Genomic DNA, 16,642 nt, shown 5'->3' with positions numbered 1-16,642 from the left:
CATTGAAGTTTTGTCTGAAAACTCCGTGGTCACAAGTCACAAGGTAAGGTTGGCGCGTTGCGTGATGGTCGTCAATGTCACGGTCGCTTCATCGCTGGCAGTGGGACAAGAGTGGATAGACGTTTTATGTGTCTATTGTTTGAATTACAACCATAGAAATCTAAATAACAAGACACATAGAAGTGCTAGAATGTCATAATTCGTATGAAAACCGCTGTCGCCAAAATCAACACATTCAAACCGAAAGCTAAACAGTACACACAAGTAAACTATGCCTTTTATTGGACAGCTTGATTTTAGTGAAAACTAACTTATCTATTAAGTTAAGCTTTTGAATATGTATCCTAACGCACGAATTTACGGTTTATTTTAGAATAACATCCCTAAGTATATGAGACTTTTTGCTCCAATACGAACAAACGTGATAATAAGAATGGTCGACTGTGTCATTCATTGTTATTTCGATTACTATGGTGACACTCGTAATACTTGTAAATATTCTATATTTTAAGGAAAAACGGCATTATTTCTAAAAAAAAAATATTTTCCGATGAAATATTATTCCTTTATAAGTATAATTACAACTTGTGGAAGAATTTCCGCAATGGGAATTGCTGAAACACACCATGTATACACTCATACGTCTCCAGAGCAACTGAACAGTGACGAATGCACTGGTGATGTGCAAATCACCTGAGTGGCGACAAGGTCACGCACGCTTACGACTTCTAGTGTCTTGTTATTTAGATTTCTATGATTACAACAATACGAGCTGTTATGACTTTGTTCATGAGAAGCGTTTATTGCAGTTCTTTTTAATACAAATGTTTGGATATATTTTATACAATATACACAAATATAACGATTGTGGTGTTAAAACCAGTTACTTAAAAGTAAAGATGGATCAGCTGATCGATCCGATCTTTTTGATAAAACATTTGGATAAGCACAAGAGCTACCTTTGCCCGAACATCACGAAGGAGAAGCCCTAGTCATAGTTTGATTTACGAAAACCTAAAAATGTTAGTTCCAAAGTTTTAAAATAAATCCCGTCACGGAAATATCGTATCTATTTGGGCGTTGAGGCACGTGATGCGTGACACGGTTTGTTTGCGCTGCGTGTTTAAATAACAAACACGAAACATTTGATTTAGCTAGATAACATTTAAATTTAAATTATGAAAAGCTCATAATTGAAATTCGCGTATATTCGCAATAATTTGAACGGTTTAAGGCCCGTAGCACACCTCCGCTGCAGAACTGTAACAGCGGAACCGCAGTAGTTTCGCTCTGTCTTGTCCCGTGTACGAGAAGCGGAACAGTAGCGAAACTGCCTGTTCTAACACATACATCTAACTATTTTTTATCTCTTTCTTCGCGCGGTTTCGCCGATCTCTTCTAAAGCCAGCCACACTACCGCGCTCACGCCGCTATTTGTTTGCGGTGCCGCAATGTTTTCGCGCGTGTTTGTCAAAACCGGCAAAAATAAAACGCGGAACTACATTGTTTTTGTAAAAGTGTATGTAAATCATCAAAACTCTGAGGGGTCATTCTAAAAATACATATGTATATGTATAGAAACGATCTTCATGGGACTCGAGTTCATTACATAGTAGGTTTTCTCCTGATTTCTTTCTTTTTTTATTAATCTCATGCACCCAAATTCTACGAGTTTTATGTCTTTTCAAAGTTAAAGTCCACAATAATATTTCTTCTTCCTCTGACTCCGATAACGACGACATTTCGCTTTGATCGTTGCTTCCGGACTGACTCGCATGAGGTTTCGCCGATGCCGGTTCCGCTACTCAAACTACACTTGATCACAGCGGAATTCATCTAGCGGTTCCGCGGTCATGGTTTCGCAGCGGAGGTGTGCTACGGGCGTAAGCGGGATTTACGGTGACATGTCATGTTAGCAGTTAGGTGTGTGTTCATGAAAAATTGTTTCAAGCCTGCGTATTATAAATGGGTATATTTAAGCCAGCTACTCACGTACCTACCCCAGGGGCAATATTGGAATAATCTCGGTTGGTCGGCCGGCCGCGGCGGTCGGAGCAATTTCAGATGTTCTCTAAATTGCCCCTGCTTCCCTTTACACATAACAATTAAGGAGCCAATTAAGGGTGCAATTCCAAAGTTGCCCCTGCTGCAGGTAGGTGAGTAGCCGGTTTTACATAATTTATTTTCTATTCCACATTGTAATACGTCATTTGCAGCATTATAATCACATATGCTATAAATGATGCGTCTGTATTTATAAATGCTAATCCTTATGGTATTGCGTAAACGTTTATGTACACAGTTCGTACGTCACTGTATAAACCGTCGCGTGTGGAATGGAAATAAGGTTAAGTGCATTTTATTAACATTTTAATACTATTATACGTTTTTAATATTGCTTATCCACATCATTAAGGCAATTACAGACGAGTTGGCAAATTGCCCTATTGTGGTTACCTGTGGTAGGATTCTTACATAAAATGATTGTTATAAGTTAATCTTATATATAAAAATGAATCGCAAAATGTGTTGGTAAGCGCATAACTCGAGAACGGCTGAACCGATTTCGATAATTCTTTTAAAGTGAAACTTTTATTACATCGTCTCAAACTTTTTGGTCTGTGTAGCGCATGTCGCGTGTATCGCGGCTGCCGAGTAGGTATACCTACTCGGCAGCCGACCGACACGCGACATGCGCTACACAAAGCAGTGTTCGGAACCTTTCGAACAGTTTCACTTTTACCGTGGTTTCATAAAACCACACAACATTTTTTTTATTATATTCCTTGAAGTACGAGGATGGTTTTTATGTAGAGAAAACGTAAATATGTACCACGGGCGAAGCCGGGGCGGTCGGCTATCTTATATATAAAAATGAATCGCAAAATGTGTTGGTAAGCGCATAACTCGAGAACGGCTGAACCGATTTCGATAATTCTTTTTTTATTATATTCCTTGAAGTACGAGGATGGTTTTTATGTAGAGAAAACGTAAATATGTACCACGGGCGAAGCCGGGGCGGTCGGCTATTCTCTTATATATAAAAATGAATCGCAAAATGTGTTGGTAAGCGCATAACTCGAGAACGGCTGAACCGATTTCGATAATTCTTTTTTTATTATATTCCTTGAAGTACGAGGATGGTTTTTATGTAGAGAAAACGTAAATATGTACCACGGGCGAAGCCGGGGCGGTCGGCTAGTAAATTATAATTATTTATAACGCTATAAAGTCTCTGATTAAACAAACCTTGTTCTTTTGAAATGATACTCATTAAAATACTGAATAATATTAATATTAGATAGATAAAAGCATTATTTTAATAAAATATTTTTTTATGAATGGGATCAAACTAATCTTAAATTGAATTTATATTTTTGGTTTTATGGCATTCAAATGCTTTATAAATATAAATTTATAAAGAATAGAAAAAATTCGATCACGAGGCGGGACTCGAACCCGCATCCTTCGCGCCATTCCGGGGCGGATGCCTGACCAACTCAGCCACTCGTGACCCGCCAGAGCAATCGAATTTATTCTATTCTTTCAGTTTTATGTGTCTGAAGGGACACACCTTTCAACAAAAAAGGTCGTGTTCCATCGTTACAATATTGTATTCACTGAAAAGTGCTTCATATTGGTTGAAATGGTTGTTAATCATCTCAATAGATGGCGCGCGGTGTGTCCCTTCAGACACATAAAACTGAAAGAATAGAATAAATTCGATTGCTCTGGCGGGTCACGAGTGGCTGAGTTGGTCAGGCATCCGCCCCGGAATGGCGCGAAGGATGCGGGTTCGAGTCCCGCCTCGTGATCGAATTTTTTCTATTCTTTATAAATTTATAATCTTAAATTTTAATTTACAATAAGTACAAACATTAAAAAATGTACTTAACACTTTCAGTCCCAAATAAAAAGGTTTACATACGCACTAACGTTATAATAGTATTCCGTATTAAAACTAAACTATACAGCATTATTTATTTCATTAAAAGAACATTAATATTCCTGTAGAAAATGAAAGCCTATCTAGAATATTATATTCACGCGAAACTCGGCTCAAGGCACGTTTATGAAAATATAACAAAGCTGTCCTCTAGGCGTTAGTTAACTAACAAAGGTGAGACTCATTAACTAAACGATTATCTATTCATCTCGATTATAGTTTACATCTCGAAGATTCCAGAATATTCTAGTTTCAGTGTATGAGATAATTCGTTTGATGTTACGTGATGTTTAAATGCATGAAGCCTGACACTTCATTTTGATTTATCGACGTGGTTTCGGCGAAATGCGAAAGCATAAATTCGTATACCTGTGTTCTTTGAAGTGATTTTGGATTACATTTAATGTTATTTAAGTTATAATCTTAAAAATAAATTAGGGTCATTGCGCCTGTTCGCGTCCACTTAGTGCAGTTGGAAAGTTTGAAGGAGAAAATAAAAATGTTCCAGAACTAATTTCAACGCAAAATTTATGTAACGTGTTCATTACATAGTCTATTTTAAGATTTACTTTCAATTGTGTTGGAAATATCATGTGGTTTTTATTTATCTAGACAAATAGCAGAATTAGGCGTTTTACCCAGTTCGCGTCCAAAAATTCCAGTTTGCGTCCACCCGTGGACCAGTTCGCGTCCACCAGCTTAGAAAAAGAATTAAGAGTGTATTGGGTGATATTTTATCAGATAAATGCAAATAAAAATTAGATTTTAATAAATTATTTATTTAAGAATATAGTTATTTAATAAAAACCGGCCAAATGCGAGTGGGACTCGCACACCGAGGGTTCCTGTATAAACTGTTTTTTTCATATGTTTTAACTGTAAATGATTATTTTTTCAATGTTTCCCTTATTTGTGCTTTATGACGTTGCTTCGTACCAAACTTCAAGTGTCTGTGTTCACGTAAAGTACAATGTAGGTTTTGATTCCCTTGCGAATGTCGAAATTTGCGAAAATTTGCAGCATAAACGGCTGTATCTTCTGATTGCTTTGGCATATAAGTTTGATTTTTTCACTGCTTCAAGGGACCGTAGACTTGAGTATTCAATATAAATTTCAGCTTTATATCTATATGTGAGAAAAAGGGTTTTGACAGAAAGACAGACCGGCAGACGGACATACATACGAACAGATATCAAAGTGATCCTACAAGGATTCCGGGTTTTTCTTTTGAGGTTCGGAACCCTAAAATCAACATTATTAATATAATTCACTGTAAGGAAACTGGAAAAACTTATTTATATTTATCTTCTCATCATTAATGGAACTAAAAATTAACAAAAAACAAAGTTACGTTATGTAAATAAATAATAATCAGTTTTATTAAGATTACCTACCTACCCTATTTTTAGTTTCTAATGAATTAAATTTCTTTTTTGTTTATATTATTTTCTTAACCACAGACTTATTGATTCTCATTCTCAAAGATACTAGTCTCATTCTTAGAAAACCCATTTTAAAATGAAAAAAATTGCATAAAAATTTGCTAATTTGAATGAAAATTTAAATTATCAACTTGTAGTCTTAGTCAAAAATTTACAATCTATTTTAAATTACATATTTTAACAAACAATTCATTGCTACTTTATGAAAAACAATGTGGACGCAATATGTTCTATTGTTATGCACTATAGGTATAGTTTGCGCCCACCGTGGACGCAAAATGGAAGTTGTACAAATTCGGTGTAGTAATTCGCGTCCACCTTATTTTAGCTATTAATTGTAAAAGAAATAAGCTGATTTATAATCCATACTATTCCATGTTTTGTTAGCAAAGTAAAGAAACAGTTACATATTCAAAAATTCACATTTAACAATAAGATACTTACCGTCAAACGCGACGCTGCGCACTATTTTTTTCTCAAAATCCCGCGCGTTTTAGCTCTCTCGTTTAATAACCAAAATTAAATATTTTTTTTAAATAGGATAGGCGGTGCGCAGGCATATTTTGAATATGTGTGCATGTCTCTTATACATTGAGGTATTATCGGAAATTTTTCTTATTACAATTTTACTTAAAGTATACTTATTTTCGTGAATTTTCTAAAAGATAGCCGCAAAATGGACGCGAATAGGCATGTGGACGCGAACAGGCGCAATGACCCTATAATATTTAGATTCTAGAACCTTAAAAAACTGATAGAGTCGATAGTAAAAGTATGGCTCGTATTTCATTAAATTGTGTTATTTAAATTACATGTATCTTTTACGACATAAGGCTAATAAATTGAGTTTCTTATGGCTATTTAAATTGAAAATGGAAAACATTATACGAACTTCGACTATATCTACTATATCTATAGAGATACCTACTTCTACTATGCTCATTGCTCACAGATATTTTTTTATTCAGTTTCAATAAATCTTCTCTTTATAATAAAAATGTATTGTTAAGCTCAGAACGGATGAACCGATTTTGTTAATTCTTCTTCATAATATTCTTTGAAGAGGATGGTTCTTATGGAGAAACGTTAACATGTACCACGGGTGAAACCGGGGCGGACCGCTAGGACCTATAATAAATCTTGTTCAATGTAATTCAGTTACATATGATTGGTTATGAGTTATGACGGATGCGTTCCGAGGCCGAGTTTTGACCTCATCATTCAATATCCTTATAACACCTTGAAATAACTAACTGCAACTGGCTGCTAAATGATCACTGCTGTGATAATCAAATTATTTTTTTGTTAAATTATTCTGTAGGCCAGCATATAAAATATAGGAGACATCTTCACTATAATATTATAAGGAGGAAAATAGGATAGGATTGGAAATAGGATAGATAGGCTCCGAATCTACTGGACCTATTTAATAAATAAAATAATAAATAAATAAATAAATAAACCTGTTTTATGACTGATGAACATAGACCTTTTTATGATGTTTTTATCCCGGGTCAACCTGGGCAGAGCCGGGACGAACGGCCAGTCATAAATATAAAGGGTATCCTTTAGACTCTTAGACCGATAGTTGAAAAGAAGTATATCTGAATATATCTATGTATTTTGTTACTTATAATTTATATATGGATAATGTCCTAAGCGATTGATATCAGCCCTAAATAGGTTATATATTTTACGAAAGGCCTGGCTGGAATGTAATCTTCGGAGCTCACATTCTAGCTAGATCAATATATTATATTAGATTAAAGATATTTTCAAATTATATTAAAGAAACGAACTGTTCGCATTTAAGTCCAATCTACCCGAGGATAATTTTTTTTTATATAGCAATGAGGTTTTAGTAATCGTACTGGCTGTTATATTTTTTATATCATAAGAAATAACAAATTCAAAGATTTAAAATTTATTATACCGCCTCGTGTAAACGTCTTCATGCGTGAATGTTCTATATTGATATGGCTTCAAGATTTCTTATATAAAGTACGTATATACACTTTGAGCACAATGTCTGGTCTTTTAGCGTTATTAACGTGTTTATTTGTTACTTGCAGTTTATTTTTATCCATACTAAAATTATAAAAAAAATATCTGTTACTCTTTCACGTAAGCTTTGGTAAAAGTTTTAAATGAAGGTAAAGAATAAATCTTGCGCAAACAAAAATGCCTTTTATTTCAGTATCCCACTAGTGACTAGCAACAATAAACAAATAAAAAAAAATTGTGTAAGAAGTGAAACTTCTTTATGACCTTATTTTTCAAAAAATAATTTACTAAGTATATGCAACTTTACAGAAATACGTCAAATCACGCGTGGTAGGATAAGAAAAAGATGGCGCGTAACGGAAAAATGTCACGCGTAACGAAAAAATGTTACAATAATTTTTTTTCCAACCCCAATAAAGAAGTTTCACTTCAAAAATATATTAAATTGACAGCCATGTTGCGTTAACTTTGCTGTATTCTTCTTTATTTACGTAAAATACACGTCGAAATTAGCAAAACATACAGCGATGTTTATTAATGATAATGAAGGAACACCTGCAATAATTAATATGGAACAAGGGCGGACGGTATCTCAAACGTATTGCTACATAAGTAGATATGAGAATATTTGCATAATGCATAAGTTTATGTAAAAAAATGCATAGGAAAGTTTAAAAAATGATAAGAAATTAGTAAACTGGTATTTTGCACAAACTATGTCTGTCTTAATTTACGCTACGCGGAAAAAAAGCCAGTTCTCTTTACAAAGCATGTGGTCTCTGAAATATCAGTCATATATAGAATCGCAAAGATACAAGAGCAAATAGAGTCCTACTAATCTATACTAATATTATAAAGCCAAAGACTTTGTTTGTTACAAAGTGTTGTTGTTGAAACGCGCTAATCTCGGGAACTACTGTTCCGATTTGAAAAATTCTTTCGGTGTTAGATAGCCCATTTATCGAGGAAGGTTATAGGCTATATATCATCACGCTACGAACAACAGGGGTGGAGCCACGGGGGTGAAACCGCGCGGAGCAGCTAGTTTTATATATTTAGGCTCTACGAATACTATATATTCAGTTTATTACTTTAAAACAAAATTCAACTAATGAAGAATATACAATACAAATTTAATTTTAAGTAGTAAGGAATCAGTACAGGACTAATTCCGATAATTCTATAAACAGATTCATTCCAAAAGTAGTATTGATTTCTTATAGAGATAAGCTCAGGTTTTGAGTTTATCTAAACACAATTCATCACACCTGTCATATGATACAGCCATTATGACGTCACAGTGTTCCTAATAATACCAAATTTCCTGTTATATTCATATATTCTTTAAATATATACAATCCTAGCTAGTATAACAATAAGAATAGCATTGTTTTGTTGTTAGCATGTGATTACGTACAGATGTTACAATATTAGTCGGTAATTATTCACATTTAAAAGAATCGACCTCCATACTGAGTAATTACTATACTATACACACAAAAGATAAATGTTCCCACTAAAATATAGAGCTTTTAAAAAGAAATATAAAGGTAACAGATTGTCGTAGCACCGCTGTGTTTTAATCACAGTTTATCGAGGGTTTATTATAATTTAAGCACGTTATATAGAGGCTATATTAGAGTTTATGGTGTAGTTGTAAAAACAGGAAGTATTTACAAATTTAGGGCAAATTTACTAAAATGTTTTATATTTTTCGTTTCTCCAGGTAAAAATTAGGAAAAATATATCAATGAATAAAACATCGGACCATCAGGATTGCAATAATCGAATGAAAATAACAATTCTTTAACTTAACTTCAATTGCGCGGTTCTTGTTATGTAAGAATAAATTCTATAATGCGAGTCAAAGAGAAAATCCAGCATTTCCTCAGGGAAACCCTCAACTTGCTCGAATAGCATCTATATTGTCCGCCCTAGTCGGTTGTTGGAACCTTGTTATACGTTATCTCACGAACAATTTTCTAAACATTTCAAGAGAACTAAGGTTAGTTTTATTGTTAAAGCAGGTAAGGAAGTATTGACGGCATTTGTTGTACGTTTGATGTAGAAGTTAGATTCTCATAATGATTGATCAATGGGGTATCTAATTATCTGAATGTTTAACTACATTTAGATACCTGATTGAGAACACTGAATTGAGAATGATTGTATGTACATATAAGTTTAGTAGGAATTTATATAGTTTTACTTTTGTTTCTTGAAATTTGTATGCTCTACACCGACTCTATAAATATATCCCGAATATATAAAAAAACTAGATTTCCGTCCGCGGCTTCGCCCGCGTTTTCAAAGGAAAACCCGCATAGTTCCCGTTCCCGTGGGATTTCCGGGATAAAACCTATCCTATGTGTTAATCCAAGTTACCCTCTATATGTGTGCTAAATTTCATTGTAATCGGTTCAGTAGTTTTTACATCAACAAACATCCATACATCCTTACAAACTTTCGCCTTTATAATAGTATTAAGATAGACAATGAAACAAAGAAAAGATATATATACGTACGTAGGTATATAAGTATAGATACGTAGCTAAACATATTTTAATGAGTATGGACATAACAGGTATATTTATTATCACTGACATATTTTTAATGCTTGTTAAATAATGCATATTGTTCACATGACATGTACATATTTTTTTGGTATTTTGAAGTGATGCCAATTATATTCGGATGTAAGTTTTTGGCATTCGACGGACGTTCTGAATATGTGAATGCAAATAAAGTAAAGTTTATTTAAATTATACGATTTTAGATATGAGACGCAGAGGAAGGTTGTATAATATGACTTCAATGGCGATTGACATTTCAATAGGTATAATAAATGTATGTAAGTACCTACCTACTTTTAGAGGAGCCAGCAGATGTTTTTATTGTTTTTTTGACTATCGTACGTATCGTAGCCACAAAAATTAATAATTAATAATTTTATTTATATATTTTTATCGTTCTTTCTTTCTTTGAAAATTACCTAGATGACCTACTACAGTATTACTTACAACAATGTATTCAAGTTAAAGGTTTTTTCATACATGTAGTTTTATTTCAATATGTCACAATGCAATAATAACTTTACACAGCAGATATTAACAATTGGCTCTGACTCTTTCGCTATTTGCACTTCGCGATTATACTATAAATAAACACATGAAGGACATTCGTAATAGAAAACACGTGTCGTAATTTATTTTTATATTATCACACATAACGTTTAAATGATTCGGTTAGAAAATTAACGCCGCACGATCTCACAATTGATAAGGAAAATCTTAACAAAAACAACATTTGTTCGAGTTATCGTGAAAATAATAAATGCATTTTACATTGGAAGCCTTCGTCTAATAATAACACTAACGAGACGCAATAAATGGGCTAGTAGGGCAGGCAAATGTTTGTTAAGATTTAAGGCTGAAATGCTTCAATTGTAATTAAAAACGTATTTTGCTACTTTAGGCTATTTAAAAGATTATGAGGGAAATATGAACTTATTATTCAATTATAAACGCACCTAGCAACTATACCTCATAATAAGGTAAATCTCTTAAATGCCTTAAAAATAAAATATTGTTATCTGTGCCATTATTTAATCGTTTCTAAACTATATAAAGCTATACCATGCAACCATTGATCCGCGGCTTGGCAAAGATTCCGACCTTGGTAACTTTACCGATATTCTGTAAAATCTATGCCAAAAACCACGCATGAAAGAAATGCTGGCCTTGTGAAGCGTAAATGTAATAAATGATTTCTTATGGAGCTCATTGTTTAATGTTTTTTATGTGGAGGATTTGTTTATCATCGAAAGTAATATAGAGTTTTAATAAAATGAATATAATATAATAATGTATATATTACTAGCTTTCCGCCCGCGGCTTCGCCCGCGTTTAAAAAAAAACCCGTTCCCGTAGGATTTCCGGGATAAAACCTATCCTATGTCCTTTCACGGGTATCAAAATATCTCTATACCAAATTTCATGCAAATTAGTTCAGTAGTTAAGGCGTGATTGAGTAACAGACAGACAGACAGAGTTACTTTCGCATTTATAATATTAGTATGGATGTGTCGTATCTGTATCGCAATGATTAAGATTTCCTTGTTTTGATTGCCCCTAAAGATCTTTTTTCCGCACGTTTTTATGATAATTTTACGAATAATTTTGTACACGTACCGAAATCATACTTTGTGTTAAAAGTTCACCAAGTATTTTTAAAGTAACGTTAGCATTAACTTGAAATACTGAACTATAGTGTACAATTTGACGTGACATAATTAGATTTTAATAAATACCCATAATAATGTAATTTCATTCAGTAAATCCTTGTATCGCGTGTTTATCGTCATATCTCAGATCTCTACTCGTACTCTGTCGATATTTTGGTTACAATTGTGATTAAAAAGTATTTACGGTAAACCTTATTCAGGTGTAGGTATTTTATTGTTTTGTCTTTTTACTTATAACTTTTTAATTAAAAAAATAAGAAAAAAAAATCAGTTTAGAAACCAATACCCTTAAAGTAGTAGGCTTTGGAGTAAACCACTTGTCTTAAAATTTAAGGAGACTTTATTAAAGCAACTTTTTAAAAGAAAAAATACTTTACTTTACTATGCGTTCAAAAACACGTTTTCTTTGTAAAAATACAATGCACATTGGACAGTTACAGTTTCCTCGGACAAAAGGAAAACTATAAATATATGAAAGGAAAAGTCCTCGACAGGTCCAAAGCGTCGCGTGACTGTTAATAAATTGGGTTACACCAAATACGTTCCTGATTAACATTATAAAACGTTCTTGTTCTTAAAATGTTTTTAATAGCTTACAAATGTATTGGTCAAATAATCGTGATAGAGTAAACGGTTTTAATAAGGGAGAATGAAAATAAAATTTTATTGACGTAAATACAATTTTGGTGGTTATTATTATTTTGAAAAGTATAGCTAACTAATGAATTAAATATTATTAGTGACATAGAAAATTTGGTAAGTCATATTGTATTTGAAAGAATGGGTTTATAATGTAATGGGTAGGGTAATAAAATTTGTATTATCGTTATCTATGCGCGTTTGGAAAGACAGGTCTTTTCTTAATACCTACTTTTAGAATATGAGGAGTGAGTGAAGAGGGACTAAAGCATAAAGGTAAAAGCACATTAGATAGGTAAAGAAATTCGGGTCTACATTGACTCCTATTTTGCCCTTTCTATTTGAATGCCCATTCATCCTACATGGGTTTATAATATATAACTATAGACTATAGACATATTATATAGAAGAATCTGTAAACATATAGATGGTATGCCGTATGAAGGTCTATTTGGTGTTTTTAATCTTAACTATAACATTCTGTATGCTTATAATTCAGTTCCAAATATTTCTTTCAATCTATTTTTCCATAATTCGTTCTCAGTGTTAAAAAAAATAATTTATAGTCTGTTCCACTTATCGGACAATAGATCGGTACATAGGTTATGCCTTGACATTAATACGTGTTACACTGACACCTTGTAAGTCGCGCTCATTGATTTTAGTGTCACTTAACGAATCAATGCTTCCGATTTGGTATTATTTCGCTTATGAATGTAATACGACTGTAGGTTTGGACTATACATATGGGATTTGGTACTTTTTATGTTTGTGTTTGTTTATTAACTTAATCTGGATTTTAAAAATATATTATTTATCCCGATGTTTCTATTATTTTAAAGCTATCCCGCACTTGGACAAACATATGAATTTTTGTATTTCAATCTTTATTTATTTAGCAACTTGGAATTACACAAATGAGTCGTAGAATGTTATTTGAATTTATTATTATACACACTATAGGGTTTCAAACTTAGAGTATAGGTTTCAAACGAGTAACTCTAACATAAAAAATCTTAATATTTCGTATCAGTAAGCACAACATTCTAAATTAATATTTATTTTAGAAATATACTACCAACTTACGCTTACTAAAAGATAGACTATCTATATTATGTTGAATTCAAAATCTACTGTTACTTTACTTCTTCATTCTTTGTATTCAGGAAAAATCATATCTATGGAAAAATACAACCACTTGCTAGATCTTGATGAGGAAAGCCTTAGAAATGCTAAGTTTGTTAAGTGCACATTGATCTTCGCTAAGTTGAAATGATAACAATTCGAATAACTTAAAAAATATACCGACTGAATTCAGACCCTCCTTTTTTGGAGTCGGTTAAAAATATACAGAACTACCAATTTACATTGTACCTATATAACTTATATATTTTTACATTATCAAACGGCACTAGAATAAGTTTACGTTTATACATAATATAATTATAATATGAAGTAAGAACAATCTCTACCTGCCTATTATTTACGTAGCATGCACAATCTTAAAAATAACTCTTTATTTTAAGTTTATATATTATTAATAACTCGCGAAATAGTTTGAAATAGTAAACATTTGTTGAATGAAGGAAATAAATTTGTGTTTGTAAATATAAATTAATTATATAAGAGTCTCAATGAATTTCATCTGAAGAGATGCCAGATGCGTATTGCTAACGTAATATATAACCTCTACGTCACTATCTAACAATCAATATTTTACGGACAGATTAGAGAAGCTGTTTCAGTCACTAACCGTTGTTATCTTGAAATGAAGTATGGTAAAAGCAATTTTTGGTTAAGTTACTAAATTACGAGTATGTTTTAATATTTCAGTTTTGTATAATGTTTAAAATAAATAAGACTATGTATGCATAAAAGATAGAGGCGCTGTGCCTTATTATTATTGTAATGCGCACACTTGTATAAAGACGATTATAATAAATCAAAACACACGAGAGTAACATTGAGCATCGATATAAATCTAACCTTGAACATGTCGTTATCGCATTACTTATTCCGAACGCACGTAAAGATCATGAAACCATGAAAACGATTCGCTTCCCCTGTCGCCGATCAGCACGACGGCTGTTTAAGATGCAAGATCAAAACATTAACGTAAATGTTAAAGCAAACAGCTGCGGCCTTGAACGCTAAGCAGATCGTTCGAAAATAAGCGCCGCGTGGAAATAGCCGCGATGAAAATACGACCACGTGATTACGTACCTCGTACAGTTGTATGGAGAAAATCGATGGTGTGTGCCACTCGGCGTCCGTCGGCTGACTGAGGCAGTGTGTCAGCAGAACGCGCCCCGCCCGCGCAGCTCGCCTGACTTATCACAGTTCGGAATAAAAAAAATAAATCACTAGTGTCTCACTTAGAAAACTATGACACTTGGAAAAATTTTCAGGCGGCTCCGTGGTTCAGTTCGGTGTGGATCGCGAGTGCGCGGCGCCGGGGAGACGTGTGCTCGGTTCGGTGTGGGGCTGTAGACTGCCGAGAGCTCGCTAGCCGTAGAGGCGCCCCCCTCGGTGACGTCGATGGTGGAAATTAGCAGCTTCCCGAACGAGGGTCGTTGGATGTAGGTCACGGGGACTGGGCTGCACTTGTCCACTCTAGCGTGCTCGCTGATACACTTGACAAGTTTAAGGACGTAACGGCAAGATTAGATGCGCTCTATAATTTTGCATACGATCTCGTAGCACTGGAACGTAGCATTACTGTCCGTTCATGTATTCCTAGTAAATGCTCTGATTAATGATGATTGCGATTAAAAGCCTTGCTGTAAAGTATTCATGGCAGCTTACTATATGTTTCATAAATAAGTGTTACTTGTTTATGATTTAATGTAGTTTTAATTTTGTAGAGCTATATTTCAAAAAGGGCTCTCTTATGTTTGGTATGCCATTTGTTCCTATTCAATGCTTTTTGGTATTCAGAAGAAGAAAAGATTGTATAAATAAATAAATAAATAAATAAATAAATATAATGTATAACTTAAATGTTTTTGTATTTTTTAAGGTCTAAAGTTTATTATCAATAGATAGAGGCTTTCGTAGAAATTCGCATTGAATTACAAATTAAGTTGGTTCTATGCATAATTTCATTGTAAAACAACACTACTTATTGGATCTAAGATCCACGATCTATTCCATGATAGAATGCGGAGAAAAGAAAAAGTCATGAAAATAAAATACCCTTCAAGTTATAACTATTATAAAATCGAGAGAGAAATGCTTTGTTACTAATGATAATATATCAGGTAACTTTTTAACATAAACGAATTTGGACCTACTACAACAATCTGAACAAATGAACATTGTATGTTACACAAATAGCTTCATAAGTAGGTATGTACTAATTCTACAACATATTTTTTATCACCGATAACATTTATTCAAAAAACATGCAACGAAAAGAACTTTCTTCGGCGCGGTTAAAATATAGATCCGCTTTCTTGATGATACCAATTTCAAGGTATCACACACAAACCATATCCAATAAACGCACTTTATCAAATGCCTATACCATTGTTTTACATATATGGAGCGTTGAAAATTAGTCTCCATTGCATAAAATTGCCTCGAGTTATGCACTGTCCTTGACTGCGAAACGTGAAATACTGAACATCTATTGTGTGCTCTCTCATTTAGCTGACATATAAAGTATATCTATACTTAATATTATAAAGCTGAAGAGTTTGTTTTTTTTTTGTTTGACCGCACTAATCTCAGGAACTACTACCGGTCCGATTTGAAAAATTCTTTCGGTGTTAGAAAGCCCATTTATCGCGAAGGCTATAAGGCTATGTATCATCACGCTAAGACCAACTAGAGGGGAACCACGCAAGTGAAACCGCGCGGCGCAGCTAGTATGAAATTCATTGTAAGTTTTATTTTACTTTTTATATAAAATAGAACGCGTAATGAAGGTCGAAATATACGGATCAGTAAGAATAATGTGTTTAAATTGTAGCGTATTATTTGCATATTGTTCGTTAGTGGTATTTTCGGTGTGGAAAATACTTTACGTAATAAAATACGGTAATAATGGTGATAAAGCAAATAAGTGAAGTTTATTTAGTGTTTTAGCATTCCTAGATTTAATTTTATATACTTTCCTAGACAATTTAAATCATATATAATCTGAGTATGTAAAAATGGACATCGAAATTTCTCTTATTTTCAAACAAGTAAAAAAATTTGATGACAAAATAATCTGGTGTTCAGTAAAATTACGTATTACACATTTTAAAATACATTTTATATAAACAATATCGTATCTGCAAGGCGTTGAGAAGTGCGGTGTTGTTAGGCTTCTCTATAACATCGGATTGCTAGTAAAGCCAATTTATTGTGCGTAATGTCAAC

The 16,642-nt window shown here is 33.3% G+C and overlaps 1 protein-coding gene across 1 annotated transcript in view; it reads right to left on the bottom strand.

Annotated features, from left to right (window-relative positions):
* The window catches only part of Tob (Transducer of ERBB2), a 45,258-nt gene extending 30,472 nt beyond the window's left edge, over positions 1-14,786 (bottom strand). Inside the window, exon 1 of the mRNA XM_089699055.1 lies at positions 14,498-14,786. The gene's annotated coding sequence lies outside the window, so the exon portion shown is untranslated. The remainder of the gene's footprint in view (positions 1-14,497) is intronic.
* Between the last annotated feature and the right edge of the window lie 1,856 nt (positions 14,787-16,642).

Source organism: Colias philodice, chromosome 9 (genome assembly GCF_061535455.1).
Source record: "Colias philodice isolate Cphi_HAF_F1 chromosome 9, ilColPhil1 Martin Lab GWU primary, whole genome shotgun sequence".
NCBI lineage: Eukaryota > Metazoa > Arthropoda > Insecta > Lepidoptera > Pieridae > Colias > Colias philodice.
This window is presented reverse-complemented; position numbering and strand designations above follow the sequence as displayed.